Raw genomic sequence first — 15,093 nt, 5'->3', positions numbered from 1 at the left:
AGTAGATACCACGCAGTGGAAAACCGCCATAAGAGTAATGAAAGACAGTTGACTTTTTTACATCTTATGGGATGAGTATTTCACTTGCTGCACATTTTGGGTTTAAAAGAAAAGGAAAGAACAAATACCGTCTTATGCTAAAACAAGTCCTGGTTAGCCTATCTGGAGCTGATGCTATAACAGTGTATGTTGAGTATGACAAGCTGACTGCAATGCCAGTTACACAACACTTAACACCAAAGTTAGCCAACATGAGGTATGCCCACAAGCTGCTGTTCAAACCAGACCAAGAAGGCTGGAAACCTAGTAGGTGTGCAATTAGGTAATGGTGCGTTTAGCTGCTTATTAATTCATTTGTTCAAGGAACGATGAGTTATTTCTTGTGTAGAAAACTGAATTGCGTTAAATGTGTGTCACACACACAGATGGATGACACCAGTCTCATCTTGTTTCTGCTGTGGCCTGTAAGAGCTCCACAAATCTGTACAAACTTAAGTTTGAGCACGAGCCCAAGATAAGCTAATCTGCCCTAAATATAAACAGGAAACTGTAGCATTGGGCCTTCCTAAAGCCAGCAGGGAGGTTGATATCCAGTCTGGCCCTTCTTGCTGTAAGCATACCTAACATGAGAGCCTGCTGGGTCTCAAATGCTAGCTCAAGGACCCACTCAGGGCAGCCCAGGAAATCAAGAGCACAGTCACGGCTGACTTTTTTTCTCCAATTATTAGGTTAACCAAAAATTTGTGACTCCAAGCCCAGTCCATATCGATGAAAAAACTGAATCCTTTTCAGATGTTTTTCAAAAAATGCACAACCTGGAACTGTATGAGCTCACTTATTCCTTATCTACATTATCTGACATGACATGTCATTCAGCTGACGCTTTTTTTTCAAAGAGACTTCCAATTAAGTGCTTTAAATCCCATAACCCTTCCCATTCTCCTCTGTGCCTCCTAAGCTCTGGTTTCCACCAACTGTGGATCAGCTCCATGCTCCGCCGTCCTTCAACAGCCACCAGGTCCGGATTTGTTGCAGAACGGCGGCGGCCATGACTGACAGCTTAAGTCACGAGGACCCATGAGATCTCGCGAGATCACGTATAATTGCACGATTTAACAGGATGTAGTTTCAATAAACAGAACCCCAAAACCTCTGCCGTGTTGACTTCAGGCCTGTCTCCGCCCATCATGACATTTTCATGGTGTAGTACACACACTGACTTCACTGGAAACCTAACGACTCCGCCGCCGTTCCGAGCGGATCTGCAGCCGTTCCAAAGTTGGTTGAAATCAGGGGTTAGGCTATCTCCAATGTGTTTTGACATGTTTATGATATGTCCTATTTTTCTGGGTTAATGAATCATTAAATTGTTTTAATGTTATGAAATATTGAACTCAGTAGCTCAGTTCTTGGGGACTAGGCTTGGGAACCGGAGGGTGGCTGGTTTAAGTCCCTGTGCGGACCGAGTATGGAGTGTGGACTGGTAGCTAGGTCCCAGCTCGCCTCTAGGGCACCGATGAGAGGCCCTTGAGCCGGGCATCCAACCCCAAACTACTCTTAACCTATTACGGCTGACCCTGCACAGTGTCCCGTCTGAACCCCTGCGTGTGTGTGGGGTAGTATCTAGGAGGGACATGCAGAGAGACCATTTCAACTGCCTTGTTTGAAAAAGAAATGTTGATTTAAATGTTTTCTCTTTAAACTGGTCCCACTGTTTACACCATGATGTAAAAGAGAAATCTCCAAACCTTTCTGTGGACAGTGTACACAGCCATATGTCCCCTGACCGGGTTTTCTAAAATATCAATCTGTCCCTTTCTGTCTTCTGAACAAACTGGTTTACTTCAAACAGAACACTGTCAACTGCTTCTGTGTTTGAAACCATCTATAGCTCCAATCTCTTTGTTATGTCTGCCAGCCAAGACTAATCCAGGACACAGAGCGGGCCTGGCGCTGCCAAGTCCACCTGGTGGGCCGGCGGGGTGGCTCTGCGGGCCACATCTGCTCTGACATGGTAATACTTTAAAGCAGACAGACCCACAACACAAGATGCCGATAACGGCTGGGCACAGCAGAGTCTGTTTTAATAAATGCTTTTTTAAATGTGAGAATAGGATCTGTGAGTCATAAAAGTCCGAGTGATTTAAGGATAACGTCTCATAGATAACTTACACACCCGTCAGTCTGGCCTCTGCAGCAATGAGAAGCACACAGAGACAAGCCCGGGCGTGTCCAGCATTACCGTGTATTACTTGTTTGCTTGTGTAGTAAGGAAGAATACACCAACATACAATTGAAGTATTATGTGAATTTCCCCACTGTGGAATTAATGAAGGATTCTGAATTTTTGAAAGCAGTGTTACTATAAGTATCATTTTTTTAAGATTCTTTTTTGGGGTTTTATTTTTAAATTGTTAGATAGTGATAGACAGGAAAGGGGGAAGTAGAGAGGGGATGACATGGAGTGTAGGGCAGCCTATTGAGTGTGAAAGTTTATTGTGATCCACGGGGTCAGTAGTTACTAGTGGTGTGTGTTACTGCAATACTTGGTATGGATCTGATACCAAGTACACACATTGCCGATACTGATACAATAAAGATACTTTTTAATCATAAAGGTGAATTAATCTTCAAATTTCAAAATCTGGATGAATTCTTAAGACCTTAAGGGCCCCGTCTTGCACCCAGCGAGCCTGATGCAAGTGTCTTTGATGGTTTAAGACCGACGCAGGTATCAATATCCCGCGCCCACAGTGTTTAAATAGCAAATGCACCTGCACCCATCCATGCTGTTCTTGCGGGGAGGGGTGTTCAGGTGCATTCTGGGGGTGCTGGTCCTACAGGGTGTTGCACACTGGGAGTATTGCTTTCTTGCAACTGCAGAAAGTGATCGCACCATTGGCCAACAAAAACCTCTAAAGTCAATAGCGCAGCATTTCACTGTTATTTTAACGGAGAATTAGTACCATGCTGCTAGGCTCCTGCACAGAAGCTTGTTACACACACAGGGAAGCCCAGTAGCACACACACATGCAAAAGATTACATATAAAAATATTAGTGAGTAAATCCCCCATCATAACAGCAATATTCCAAGGACCAAACTTGCCTGGCGGTTAAAGGGAACGGGAGAGGACCTCTGATTGGTCGATTGCATGTTCCGCCCAGAACACACATCTGATTAATGAAGACACTAAGGACAACCCTTTAGGGCCAGGCGTCCGGTGCACCGACCCTTTTTTCCAGCGTCAAACTAGCAAAAGAGGATTTGGACACGCCCTAAACACACCTGCGCCAGGCGCTTCACACCGTGTGATTAGAGCGTTAAAATAGGGTCCGCAGAGTTTTTGTGATTTTACCTTTGGATTATTAATAACTTTAAATTCAGGCCATAGATTTCATACCCTTGTATACATTTGTTGTGTTGCCACTGTGTCTTACAGCGTTCTCATGTTTCATTCTTTGCGGGAAATCTAGCCACACAGTTCTCCTCTTCCTTTCTGCCGTTCGTCTGCTCCGTGTCTGTCCTGCTTGTGTGTGTTTGTTTGTGTGTGTGTGTGTGTGTGTGTGTGTGTGTGTGCCGGGTGCCGCTGAGTCATGTGACAATACAAAATCAAATTGGAAGAGGGGGGAGAAGGCAGTTAGATAAACTATTGTATTCCTAGAAATAGTTCCATCTGGTGAACCCCCCTTGGAGCAAGGTCAAACAATATGTTAATCCCCATCATATGACCCTGTAGTCCTCAGCCCAGTGCCTCCTTTCATAATCACCAGTTAAATACCTGGTTCATCAGAGGACTTTAGCTCTTAAACACAGCTTTCTGCAGATCAATGATAGTTCGGTGTGACATCTTTAAACGTTCTGTTCCCCAGTCATACTAAACTAAGCACAAGTTCAAAATAAAACCCTAGATGTCTCTGTTTGTAAAGGACAGTACAAGACAAGAATACCAGAGAACGAACCTCGCCCTTTCCCAAGCTCTGATGTCACCAGCTACACATCTCCCTATAAACACTTTTGACAGTCAGGTAGATATCATTCGCTTCTCTCTTGCCCTAGAGCAACAGTGACGCATGCAAGTATCCACCTCAGCGATTCTCTCCTGTTTGTTCACGTCTGTTTGTCACTCCAGTCCTCTGGCTGAGTCTCGCCGTCTGAGAAAGTAGGCCGCATCACCAATTACCTCGCACTGTTGCTCATCAGATGACGCACCTCTGCATTCTAGTGAAAAGTATCCAAGGTATGTGTAACAAGATTAATAGGCAGCATCAAACCACAGAAGAAAGTTGGAATTGCTCATCATCTGCTGCCCCTCTTTTCTGTGGGGTCACCCAAGGTTCCCTTTTGGGACCCAAGCACTTTTCACTGTACATTGGAGTCCATTTAAAAAAAATAGAAGTAACATTTTGTTGCATTTATTTGCAGACTATCTATTCTATATCAAATCTATTTGCCTTTAAAAAACAAAAACAAAACAATGATAAGGACACACTTTAGCCTTTGCTAAACTATATTTTGGTACCATCTCGTGGCGTGATCTCCCTGCTACTTGAAAACAAAGAAGATGGCTGCTTCTGGAGAACAGCGGTCTCTAGAAACGGCTTTGGCTGCAACTCTGGAAGACTTGGAGTTAAGCTTTTGGAGTTAAGAACGGCATTGAAGTCATTCTTTAAAAAAGAAGAAGTGAAGACAGAGTTTTTTTCCGACCAGATTCGGCAAAAGTTGAATATATCACCCAGCAGAGCAGGCGTGGACCGTTTATCCCGCCCCTCGGATTGAGCCCGGCCAATGGTGAGTTTCCAGACCCAAACATCTTGATTTGGTCCTGGCTTGTCAGGCTAGTGCTAAGTTTCTACAGGGCCCCAATATGTTCCTAATGAAAAGGAGAAAGGTCCAAGGCCCTATTAAGGCCTAAAAAGTATGAAAAGCTTTTATTTAGATGGTTATTTCACACTGAAATTGAAAAAAACTAAAACGTGTAAAATACTTTAAAATACATAATAGTGGGCACCCAGATAGCTCAGTTGGTAGAGCGGGTGCCCATATATAGAGGTTTACTCCTCGACTGCTGTCCTGTCAATTAAAGGCCTAAAATGCCCCCCCCCCCAAAAAAAAAAAAAAATAATAATAATAAATAAATAATACATAATAGTTATACTGACAGCCTTATGGTTGAAGGCCTAGAAACCATCGAAAAGAACATCCAGGGAGATGAGCGACTAAAACTAGGATTGCAGAGCGACACCTTCTGTAGGCAACAGCTTACCCACTTGTAGTTGTCGTGATGTACAGGTATGCTGGCTCAGGTGTTTGTATCTCCAAAAGAGGAACAGTGTGCTGAGGGCTGCGCCCTGGTTGGAGAAGTTTGTGCCGCCACACGTGGGTTGTTGCTAGAGATATAGTACTAATAATATCAGTATTGGAAAAGCCTCCAATACTGCATAAAATGCAGGTATTGGCGAGAATTGGAGTTTATGCACCGATTCAATACCACGTAATTTAGCGCCGAAAAGAATATACTTTAAAGAAATGTTTTTGTTCTTTTTCCGTTATAAATGGAAATAGAAGAAGATTCTACAGCGATCATTATGGGTGTTTGTTCATGTTTCGTTCAAGACTTTCACAACAATGATAGCAATCCTATCACATACATACACGGTAAAGTTTATACAGCTGGTAAAACATAATGAAATATGTTTTAACGTTATCTTCATTAGCCAGTATCAGAATCGTGTTTTTTTAGAGTGCCTTGGACCTTTCTTCTTTTTCTGACTTTTGTGTTACCTTCCATTAACTGTTTGAAAAATACTCCTAATAAACTTAAATTATGTTCCCAAATGATATTACACAGTCACTTATACAGTCTTTTGCTGTGACAGACGATCTGTCTGTCCACGGCAGATGGACAGACTGTTCTTCTTCTCTGATAACTCCCTGCCCATTCAGGTGCAGTCATGACTCAGACACACAAACAGAATTGCAGGTTTCTGTACACATTTGTATCACCTGAAGGTGCTGTCTGATCATTATACCTAAACTGGGACTCAGACAAAGACCTTCACATCAGTGAATCTACTATAATGCTTCGTAGATTTTAAGTTAAAATCGTGCTTTGTTAAGAATAACACAATAGTTCTTTGCACATAGAGGGACCTGCTGGGGGTCGATCACTGTCTTCACAAATGGATTTGTCTTGGTGATCCAATCGGCACAGTTACCCAGTGAGAGAATGGTGTGAATAAACAAGAGGTAAACTGGCAACGCCCAGTGTGTATACGCCTGAGGCCGTGCATACAACGCTTAGATAAGCACACGATGCTCCAGTTTTCGTTGGGTTGTTGGAGAACAACACTGTGGAGGAAATTCAGTCCTTTTCACACAATGTAGCAACAGTAGCCCAACGTGATTTTTGGTTGCAAAACCCAACATATTGTCTGTGTTTGTGCACACGCCAATTTGGATATTGTTGTAATTTCCTGCCAGTTTAAGAAATGCCAAATATTTAGCATGTTGCTTGTTCTGTTCAGTGTGTGCTGTTGTGAATATTACAGACTTGAGAAGGTGCTAGCACCCTTGTCAGAGTTAAATCAGGAAGAAACCACATTAATGGCACGATGAGCCACAGTTCCTGATTATTAAGTGTCTCCAGTTGGGGAACACTGCTCGATATTATACTGTGCCTACATTAAGCTTCTGCACCCATTCAAATATGATTCACACCAATTTTGCTTTATTTTTTGTAATTAAGGACGGTTATCATGCAAACATGCAAAGAAAACAAAAAAGGGGTTCGTTTGTTCCTGAAAAACTGGATTTTCAGGTGGTTTCCAAAGACAGACCGCAAAAATACACCCCACTGATCACAGAAGGCCAATGATAGGCCGGTGTAACTACTCCGGCCAATAGAGAGACACGACTTAGAGTTAAGGCTTCTGCATGTGACTGTTCTCCCTCAGACACAAGTCCGTAATGACATGGTGAAAATGAACTCCTTTCATAGCTGAATGCTGAAGAACTGGAAGCACCTTAAACAGGACAATCCTGGGTAAGATTTGGGTCTTTATTTAAAGCTCTGGCCATGGTCCCTGGTGCTAGTGATAACATTGAAATCAACAGTTTGTGAGATCTGGAGTCGCTTGTATTTTTTGTCCAACATCTTTTTGTGTTAGCATTTTAATATCTCAAGAACAACTTGTTTAGTGCAATGTCAAGGTAAGGAATAGGAATCATGGGTACTATTAAAAAAACAAAATCCAGTTGTGATAAGAATTTAAATACCAGCTGCTGGCTCCAAGAAAAGACATCTATAGTGTTGGAGGGATTGGGAAATCCCCTTACTTCTTAAAGTCAAAGTTAGAATACATGTTTTATTGATTTCACTTCCTATGATGAGTGTCATATAGGCGACTTGTAAAGCTACTCTTTCACTAAGTTTAGCCTCAAAGAGGGGTCTTTTGGGGACAATTAGGCTTTGGACATATTTTACTACGGTGTATATGTCCAACTCATTCTCACTCCCAACTCGTCACATGCAGACGCTTGGTCACAACCCTTTGGTGTCATTTTTCAACTTGCATGGTATGTTAGGTTTAGGCAACAACACTACTTGGTTGGTATTGGAAAAAGATTGTGGTTCAGGTTAAAATACTACTACGTGAAGTCCTGTGTTTCTTTGACCCATCCATCCACCTTGACCTCCTCCCTATGCAGACTTTCTCTTCTCTCTTTATACTCCACGCTGGGGTTTTTGATGAGCTGGGAGTAAGACCGGGTTTATGTGTCACACAATCAGCTGTTCCTAATAAAAGAAAGAGAAAGGCATACTAATTGGAATGTCAAACTTGTCAAAGCCATCAAAAAATCAAATGCATCTTATTGCGTAAAACTGATACTTGGACATAATGAATAAGTGCCATGACAAGAAGAGTATTTTGATCACTTTGTTTAAATTTTCATCTTTCTGTAGATGTATCTTTAGTTCTTCAGCTAAGAAAGAGCCGCATGAATGGTGTCACTTAGACAATGAATGCACCAACAAGCTGCAATTTTCCTAACAATAATGTGTGGCCGGGCTAATCAGGTCGAAACAAGACATGGTCTGCGTGCTCGGGGTGTGTTGCATGCCAACCATAGACGGTTGATATTATACAGTCTATGATGCCGACACAGATCACAGTGTTTCTTCACACTGCCGCAAACACTTTATTACTACAGACTAGTTCTGTCAGTTAAATTTGTTATTAACGGCATTAACAGAAACCTATTTTAACGGCGTCCATTGTTTTATCAAGAGAATAACGTTCTTTTAGGCCTAGCAAACTTTGTAGTTTTTTCACATGCTGTTGCAACAACTAGTAACATTAGAAAACCTACGACACCCATTGGATCTAGACCGGAAACAAGACAACAGGCACGCCGTGCACACGCCGTTTGGGCTAGCGAGCCACCCAAAGAGTAGTAACGTTACGTTCTGAGTGGATGGCGAGCGTGAGACGCTGACATGGACGCCAGTAAGATTCTGGATGGAAAGTTTCCTTTTTAAAAGTTGCCAAATGTTCCACTGACGAGACCAAAGGGATCTGTGGGTTTGGTCGCACGGCCAGTCTGAAATACCCCCCCCCCCGAAATTCAACCTGATGGCCAAGCACACAGCTGATGCTGATAACCCCCCCCCCCCCCCCCCCCCCCCCCCCCCCCCCCCCCCCCCTCCGCCTCTGCCTGTCCCCTGAACACACTGTAAAAACATCTCCTCACTATCTGCTACCATGCTGAATAAACTGGGTTAAACTATTGATTCTTCATACACATTACACGGTGGTTATTAATAATAATAATAATTTGTTTATTAGTCCCCAGTGGGGAAATTACTGCACTACACTCTGTGTACACACTTTTAATACTCACACACACACAGGCCTGAAATACACACACATGCTCAGGACCTATATACATGCACTATACATGGAGAGATGTCAGAGTGGGGGGGCTGCCAGCTGAGCCAGCGCCCTGAGCGGGTGGGGGGGTACGGTGCCTTGCTCAAGGGCACCTGGCAGTGCCCGGCAGGTGAAGTGGCATCTCTCCAGCCACCAATCCACGCTTCCAACTTTTTGGGTCCATACGGGGATTTGATTTGGGATACAAATGTCAACTAAATGACATACTATAAATATAAAATTAAAAAAACACCAAATATATGGACAACCATGACATTATGCTACATGTGAATCGAGGTGGGAAGGTTCAGGTGACTGTGATTTACATTTAGATCTAGGCAGTGTTAATGGACTCTTTCCAGGACATCCTCTGCTTGTGTCAAATTAGTCTGCACAACCCTTACATTATGTTTCATGTGATCAAGTCTCTTAGAATGGATATGAACTATACCTATAAAACAAGTTGGTATTATCACCAAGCATCTGTGACCTCTGTATTACTACAAGAAAGGGAGCATCATACAGTGTGTCCACAATGTTGTATTTCTGGAGAGAAAATGTCTCTCGAGACAACTTTACAAAGCCAGTTTCATGAGCAAAAGCAAAGGCATGACAGGTGTTTCTGTATCGCTGGGTGCATTGGACTGATGTTCCTCTGGTTCACTGTGAAACTGAAAACATTTCACTGACACTTTTGAAGCCAAAGACCTTTTTTGTTTGTTTGATGAAGCACATCCCACTATGCTAGGATGTTTCATTTGGAACTTACACAACCATCTGTTCTGCTTTTCCAATGCACAGACAGACAGGGCCATTTAAGGTTCATTGAAGGCACCATCAGCTGGAGAAATGCCAATATACATATATGTATAAAAATAAATTACTACTAAACCCTTTACTATTTTAGTCAGTCATTTATCTTCTAAGCCAAATGGTACTATTGTGTGACTGTGAAGTCGTGCTACCAGCTCAGCATTGCCATCATGTACTTCTTGTTCTGTCTGTTTTGTTCGTGTGTTGGAAACAAAATGCACACCATGCTACCGTCTTTGTGCTCTAGAACAGCTCAGCGTGGTTTACTGTGTCCAAACCTCCCCTTGTCGAGATGCTGCTCTTCACTTAAGTGGACCCCTCTCCCCATTGCTTCATTTGATCTTCAGCCAGAAACCGCCACGGTTGACCAGGCACAATTTGGACCATGGCCATCTCCTTGGTTTCCTAGATTTGCATGGCTGTCCAGACGTCAGCAACCCTCCACCCTCACTCCCCCCTCCTCACCCCTCCACCACCTCCTACATGCGTCAGCAATCATCCCCCCCCTCTCCTCTTCTTATCCACGCTGTCTCACTACAACACCTCAGCCAGGCTTCCACAGCACACTGTGTCCTTGAGGACTCACTAACCACAGGCTCCCCTCCCCCCGCCCATGCCCTCTTTTCTCCTTCTTATTCAACGTGTTTCATGTGCGCTAAAAGTTCAGCTATAATCCCTTGGATACAATACTCTGATTTTTGCCACTGAACACCCCCAACCACAGGTTATCTTTGTTCGAGTAGGATTGATCTGAATGACAATAAGTCGTTTGCTGGAAGGTAAATCTTCTAAAGGTAACTAACTACACACCTCACGTCTGATGTGTCTCTGCTCAAACAGCTGACTGGTCAGCCAATAATAAGGACAAACAATGAACCCAAACTGGTTTCTTTCTGGTGTTCTTTGTCCATTAAAGATGGCTCATGTAGGATAACACACGTTAACCTGAAAGAGAAACTTTGGTCAGTGAAGCAGATCAGCTATCAGGTTGAGAATTATCAGTATGATATAGCCTTTTTTAATAGAAACCTAATGCATTGGTTATGTAAGTGCTGTATTGGGATTGCTCAACTACCTCTGGCACCATTGTAAAAATCCATTTGAAACATGTCTCTTTGTAAAAAATAAATATGAACTATGACCACCTGATGTTGAAAAGTCCCCAAGCTATTTTAAGAATGAGCTTATGTAAATGTTGCCATACAGCAACCACTGTGGGCACAAGTGACAGTTATGTAATTGTGATAGATTTGTTATTTGTTATAGCCATATCAATTTAAGTTTGCTAACGTTTGCTTACATTTACAACAATAAGTTACTGATCATACCAGGAAATAAAACCCAGGAGAACAAACACAGGACTCATACCCAGCAGAGTGGGGTTCAAGTCCATTTTTTTTTTTTTTTTACTTAACCCTTGTGTTATCTTCCCTTTCACCGTGAAAAACGTTTTTTCCCCAATCTCAACATTTTTGTTACCCTTTAAAAAGGGTATTCAATTTGTTGTCCTTTTTTTATGTTTTGTCGATGTTTATGCCGTTGATTTTGTTGTTTTGACACTTTTCCCCCTACATTTTGTAATTTTTAAAAATGTTCTTAACACTTTCTTCCAGGGCTTATTGATTTTTTTTCATCTATTTTGTCGCTTTTCCAACATTTTTGACCCTTATTTCAACTTCCTTTATTTTGGATATAAAGAAAACCTTTTGGACCTGAAGACAACATGAGGGTTAACAAATGTCATGTTCTGCGACACTTGCATAACCAGAAGTGAAGTAGCGTCTGACTTTAACCCAAACTATATTCTTTTTCTAAACTTAACTAAGTGGTTTTGGTGCATTTAAGGGCAACAATATACCTGATGTAGACAAACAGCTGAATGCTAGCAGCATTGTTTACATACTTTGTGTGCCCTTAGGACTATTATATGCCCAACATATTCACAACACACCATATGTAGTCTCAACAACCCTTTTGTTAACTTTGAGATCTCTGCAGAAATATCATCATAAGTCCCTTTTGGTTTCTGTTCAGCGTCCCCTCTATCCATGTCCTTAATAATTTGGTTAGGTTGCTAGCACAGTTGGTCACGTAGCATTAATTTCAGATGGCGCGAACATCTACTAATGCACAGTATTTTATACTAGTGTTTCTGACAGAGGAGGTAGCAGTTCATCTTCACATAAACCACATAACACACACACACACACACACACACACACACATATGGCCCTGACAGATTTCCAAAAAGGAAAGTGACAACGATTCTGTGTAGCAACTGCTGTGTTGGACTGACCTTTGGAGCCTGCGTTCTGATGGTCTACAAGGGTGTTAGTGGAGAACTGGTCAGCCGGCTTTTTTCACCCAGGAGACCGGGTTTTGTGTCCTGCATAGAAATAAAAGGAAAAGGAACAAATGGAACTTTCTGCGCCACATGCGTAACCATCAGTTGAGTGACTTAACAGATGATTTTGACCCAAACGTCAATCTTTATCTTAACTAAGTGCTAACTAAGTGCTAACAATGTGGGTTGTATTTCCTGCCAACTCTAGTTGGCGCTACGATACGAAACGCTCCTGTTGGTCGTGTTAGAGGGCAGGAAGAAACAACCTATATCATCGGTCTGGAGGACTTGTTAGGACCAGGATAAGCAGCTGAATGGATGGATTGTCAACAGACTACAGATTGTTTCATTGGGACTGTTTCACCAACAAACAGGACGGAGGAGGCTGTTTGGGCTGGGGGCTGGACGTGCTAGTCACGCCGACCACTGTCTTGCAAGCCAGCGTTCTTTCCCCAGCAACCATTATGACTAAAGTGTTTTGTACTAGATCTCATAGTCTTTCATATTTGTGAAGCATCGAGCAACAATCAAACGAAAAAGACCTGAAAGCTTCATCCAACAACAGCTCCCCAAACACCTAGGAGACCTGGTTTCAGTTGTTGAGTCAGCCCCCAGTGTGCAAAGAAAGGCCTTTTATTGACACGGCTTTAAAAAGAGACTCGTGGAAGAAGCAAGTGATGGGAAGCAGTCAATCCCCCATCTCCACTCCCTCGGCTGAGAGGCCTGGTTGGCTCATGAGCTCTGTAAACTAAAGAAGCCAGGCAGCCAGTGTTGGGGCCTAAAAAAATAACAAAATACAGCAGATAGGAAAAAGAGCATCCCTGTGAGAACGTCTGGCTAAAAATACATCCTCTCCTTGCCTCTCCAAGGTCACTCTGTCATTTTGATTTGATTGGAACACAGCAGCCATCTTCCTCCTGAGCCTCCCTAACAAGCCTGGCCTCTGTCCGCCAGCCACTGCTCAAACAGCTACCCATCTCAAGCTGTCCTTATCCTCTTGGAGTCATTTGGTTTCATTGCGTGAGCCATAACTCACGTAAACTGGAGGACAACCGACGTGGTGAACAGTCTGTACAATACTGCAGACTTGATCCCCTTTCAATCGAATATAATGTACAATAATGCTGCAAAATAAGTTCTTTTTTTATTGGCAATGCAATATCAACTGGCGCAGTAAACACATCCTGAAAGGCTGGGACATGCTGGGAAAGACACTCGGAGATTTTAGGAAAATATCAGCAGAAGACTGCACTTTGAATTAGGACTGTCATTCTTTATTTAGCGGAGCCTTTTAACATTTTATGTTCAATTTGTTCAATAAAAGAATGTCTGAAATTAAATTTGTTCTTTAATTTAATTTGTGGGTTGTATGTTTTTTTTAATTAAAATGGGCGCCTGGTTAGCCCACCTGGTAGAGCGGGCGCCCGTGTATAGAGGTGTAAGCCTCAACGCAGCGGTCGGGGGTTTGACTCCGACCCTTTCAGATCTAAGCTGTCCTATCAAAATAAAGGCCTAAAATTCCAACAAAAACGATCTTAAAAACATATGAATTGTTAATGACAACAACAATAAAACCGGTTGCGTTCTGTCTGATGCCGTGTGTTATGTGAGGACAGCCTTTTAAGGGAACTAAGTATTGCTTTCCTGTACATGTCCTTGGTGTTTGTTTGCCTGCTCCAGGTCATAGTCTACCTGGGGTTTTATTGAACACATCACCTAGTAAATATACGACAGGTCTGACTCACTGTTGCCACAAGAGAACGTCTCAAACCCTTTAGAAAGCTCCCGTGTAAACATTAGCAGAGAAAAAGAAAGGCTGCAGAAACAGAAAGAGACGCTTCTGAAAACGGAAACGCTTTGTTGAAAAGACGCCTTCGACAGCTGCAGGACCCATATGAGCGTACAAAAACAGACGGGGGGTTTTCTCAGACATTTCTTTGAGGCGTGATACACATTTTGACTCAGGCATGTACTGTAAGTTCACGCTGCTGGTGCACAGGAAATAAAATGTTTCAAGACATGTAACAAAAAGCTTACACTACATGTGTTACATGTGACATGCATACAATTACATAGGATAGTGTACACACTTAATATATGTGGAGTGGCGTGACCCTGACACACACACACACACACACACACACACACACTGTTGTCTCATCAGGCTGACATTAGCAAAGTTTGCGTTTGCAGTTTAGGAGGTTGTGTAATCATCAATTCATGAGAAAGATTGCTTGGTTGATCTTTTACTGCCAAAGTACCCTTGAGCAAGATCCGCTGTACATAATTCTGGGAAGTCTTTGACACAGTTACTGGGAGACAACACAAAAAGCAGGCGTCTCTCTTTTTGACATCGCTCACCCTGTCGGTGGTGGAAGTATCAGATCCTTTACTTGAGTAAAAGTACCAGACTGTACTCTGCTACAAGGTAAAAGTCCTGCATTGAAAATGTTACTTAAGAAAAGTATGTAAGTATCATCAGGAAAATATAAAGTATTAAACGTAAAGACCATGGTAGAAAGAGTGAAGGATCCAACCAGCTGAGTGTTTATGGTCTCATCAGCTCAGCTGGACTTTGATATTGTTGCTAGGTTACTTTATAATAAACATCATATTTATAATCTACATGTGTTCTGTGTGCAGAATTCTTAATGTGTTAAATAACTTGTAACTAAAGTAACTAGTAGAATATTTCTCTCTGAAATGTAGCGGAGTTGAAGTAGAAAGTGGCTTGGAAAGAGAAAATTCAAGTAAAGTACAAGTACCTCAACATTTGGACTGAAGTACAGTACTTGAGTAAGAGTACTTAGTCCCACACCACCACTGGACCGTGTAACAGCTCCACTCACATTCCTCCTGTGGATCTGGACATTGTAATTTTGCATTTTTGATTCCTCCGGCCGGCCACAAGAACAACAAGCCAGCGTGACGCTCTGTGTTTGGGCAGGCTGGGGGGGTGGGGTGGGGGTGGGGGGGCGGGGGGGACCAGGGTAAGGAGACTGAG

At 42.6% G+C, this 15,093-nt stretch overlaps 1 long non-coding RNA gene across 1 annotated transcript in view; it reads right to left on the bottom strand.

Annotated features, from left to right (window-relative positions):
• LOC117956701 overlaps nt 1-15,093 on the bottom strand; it is a 28,507-nt gene that overhangs the window by 1,691 nt on the left and 11,723 nt on the right. The window contains exons 4-5 of the long non-coding RNA XR_004659340.1: nt 6,943-6,950; nt 478-481 (exon numbers count right to left, since the gene is read on the bottom strand). This is a non-coding gene — a long non-coding RNA (uncharacterized LOC117956701). The remainder of the gene's footprint in view (nt 1-477; nt 482-6,942; nt 6,951-15,093) is intronic.

Source organism: Etheostoma cragini, chromosome 14 (genome assembly GCF_013103735.1).
Source record: "Etheostoma cragini isolate CJK2018 chromosome 14, CSU_Ecrag_1.0, whole genome shotgun sequence".
Lineage (NCBI taxonomy): Eukaryota > Metazoa > Chordata > Actinopteri > Perciformes > Percidae > Etheostoma > Etheostoma cragini.
The sequence above is the reverse complement of the archived record's forward strand: the minus strand, read 5'-3'. Positions and strand labels throughout refer to the sequence as shown.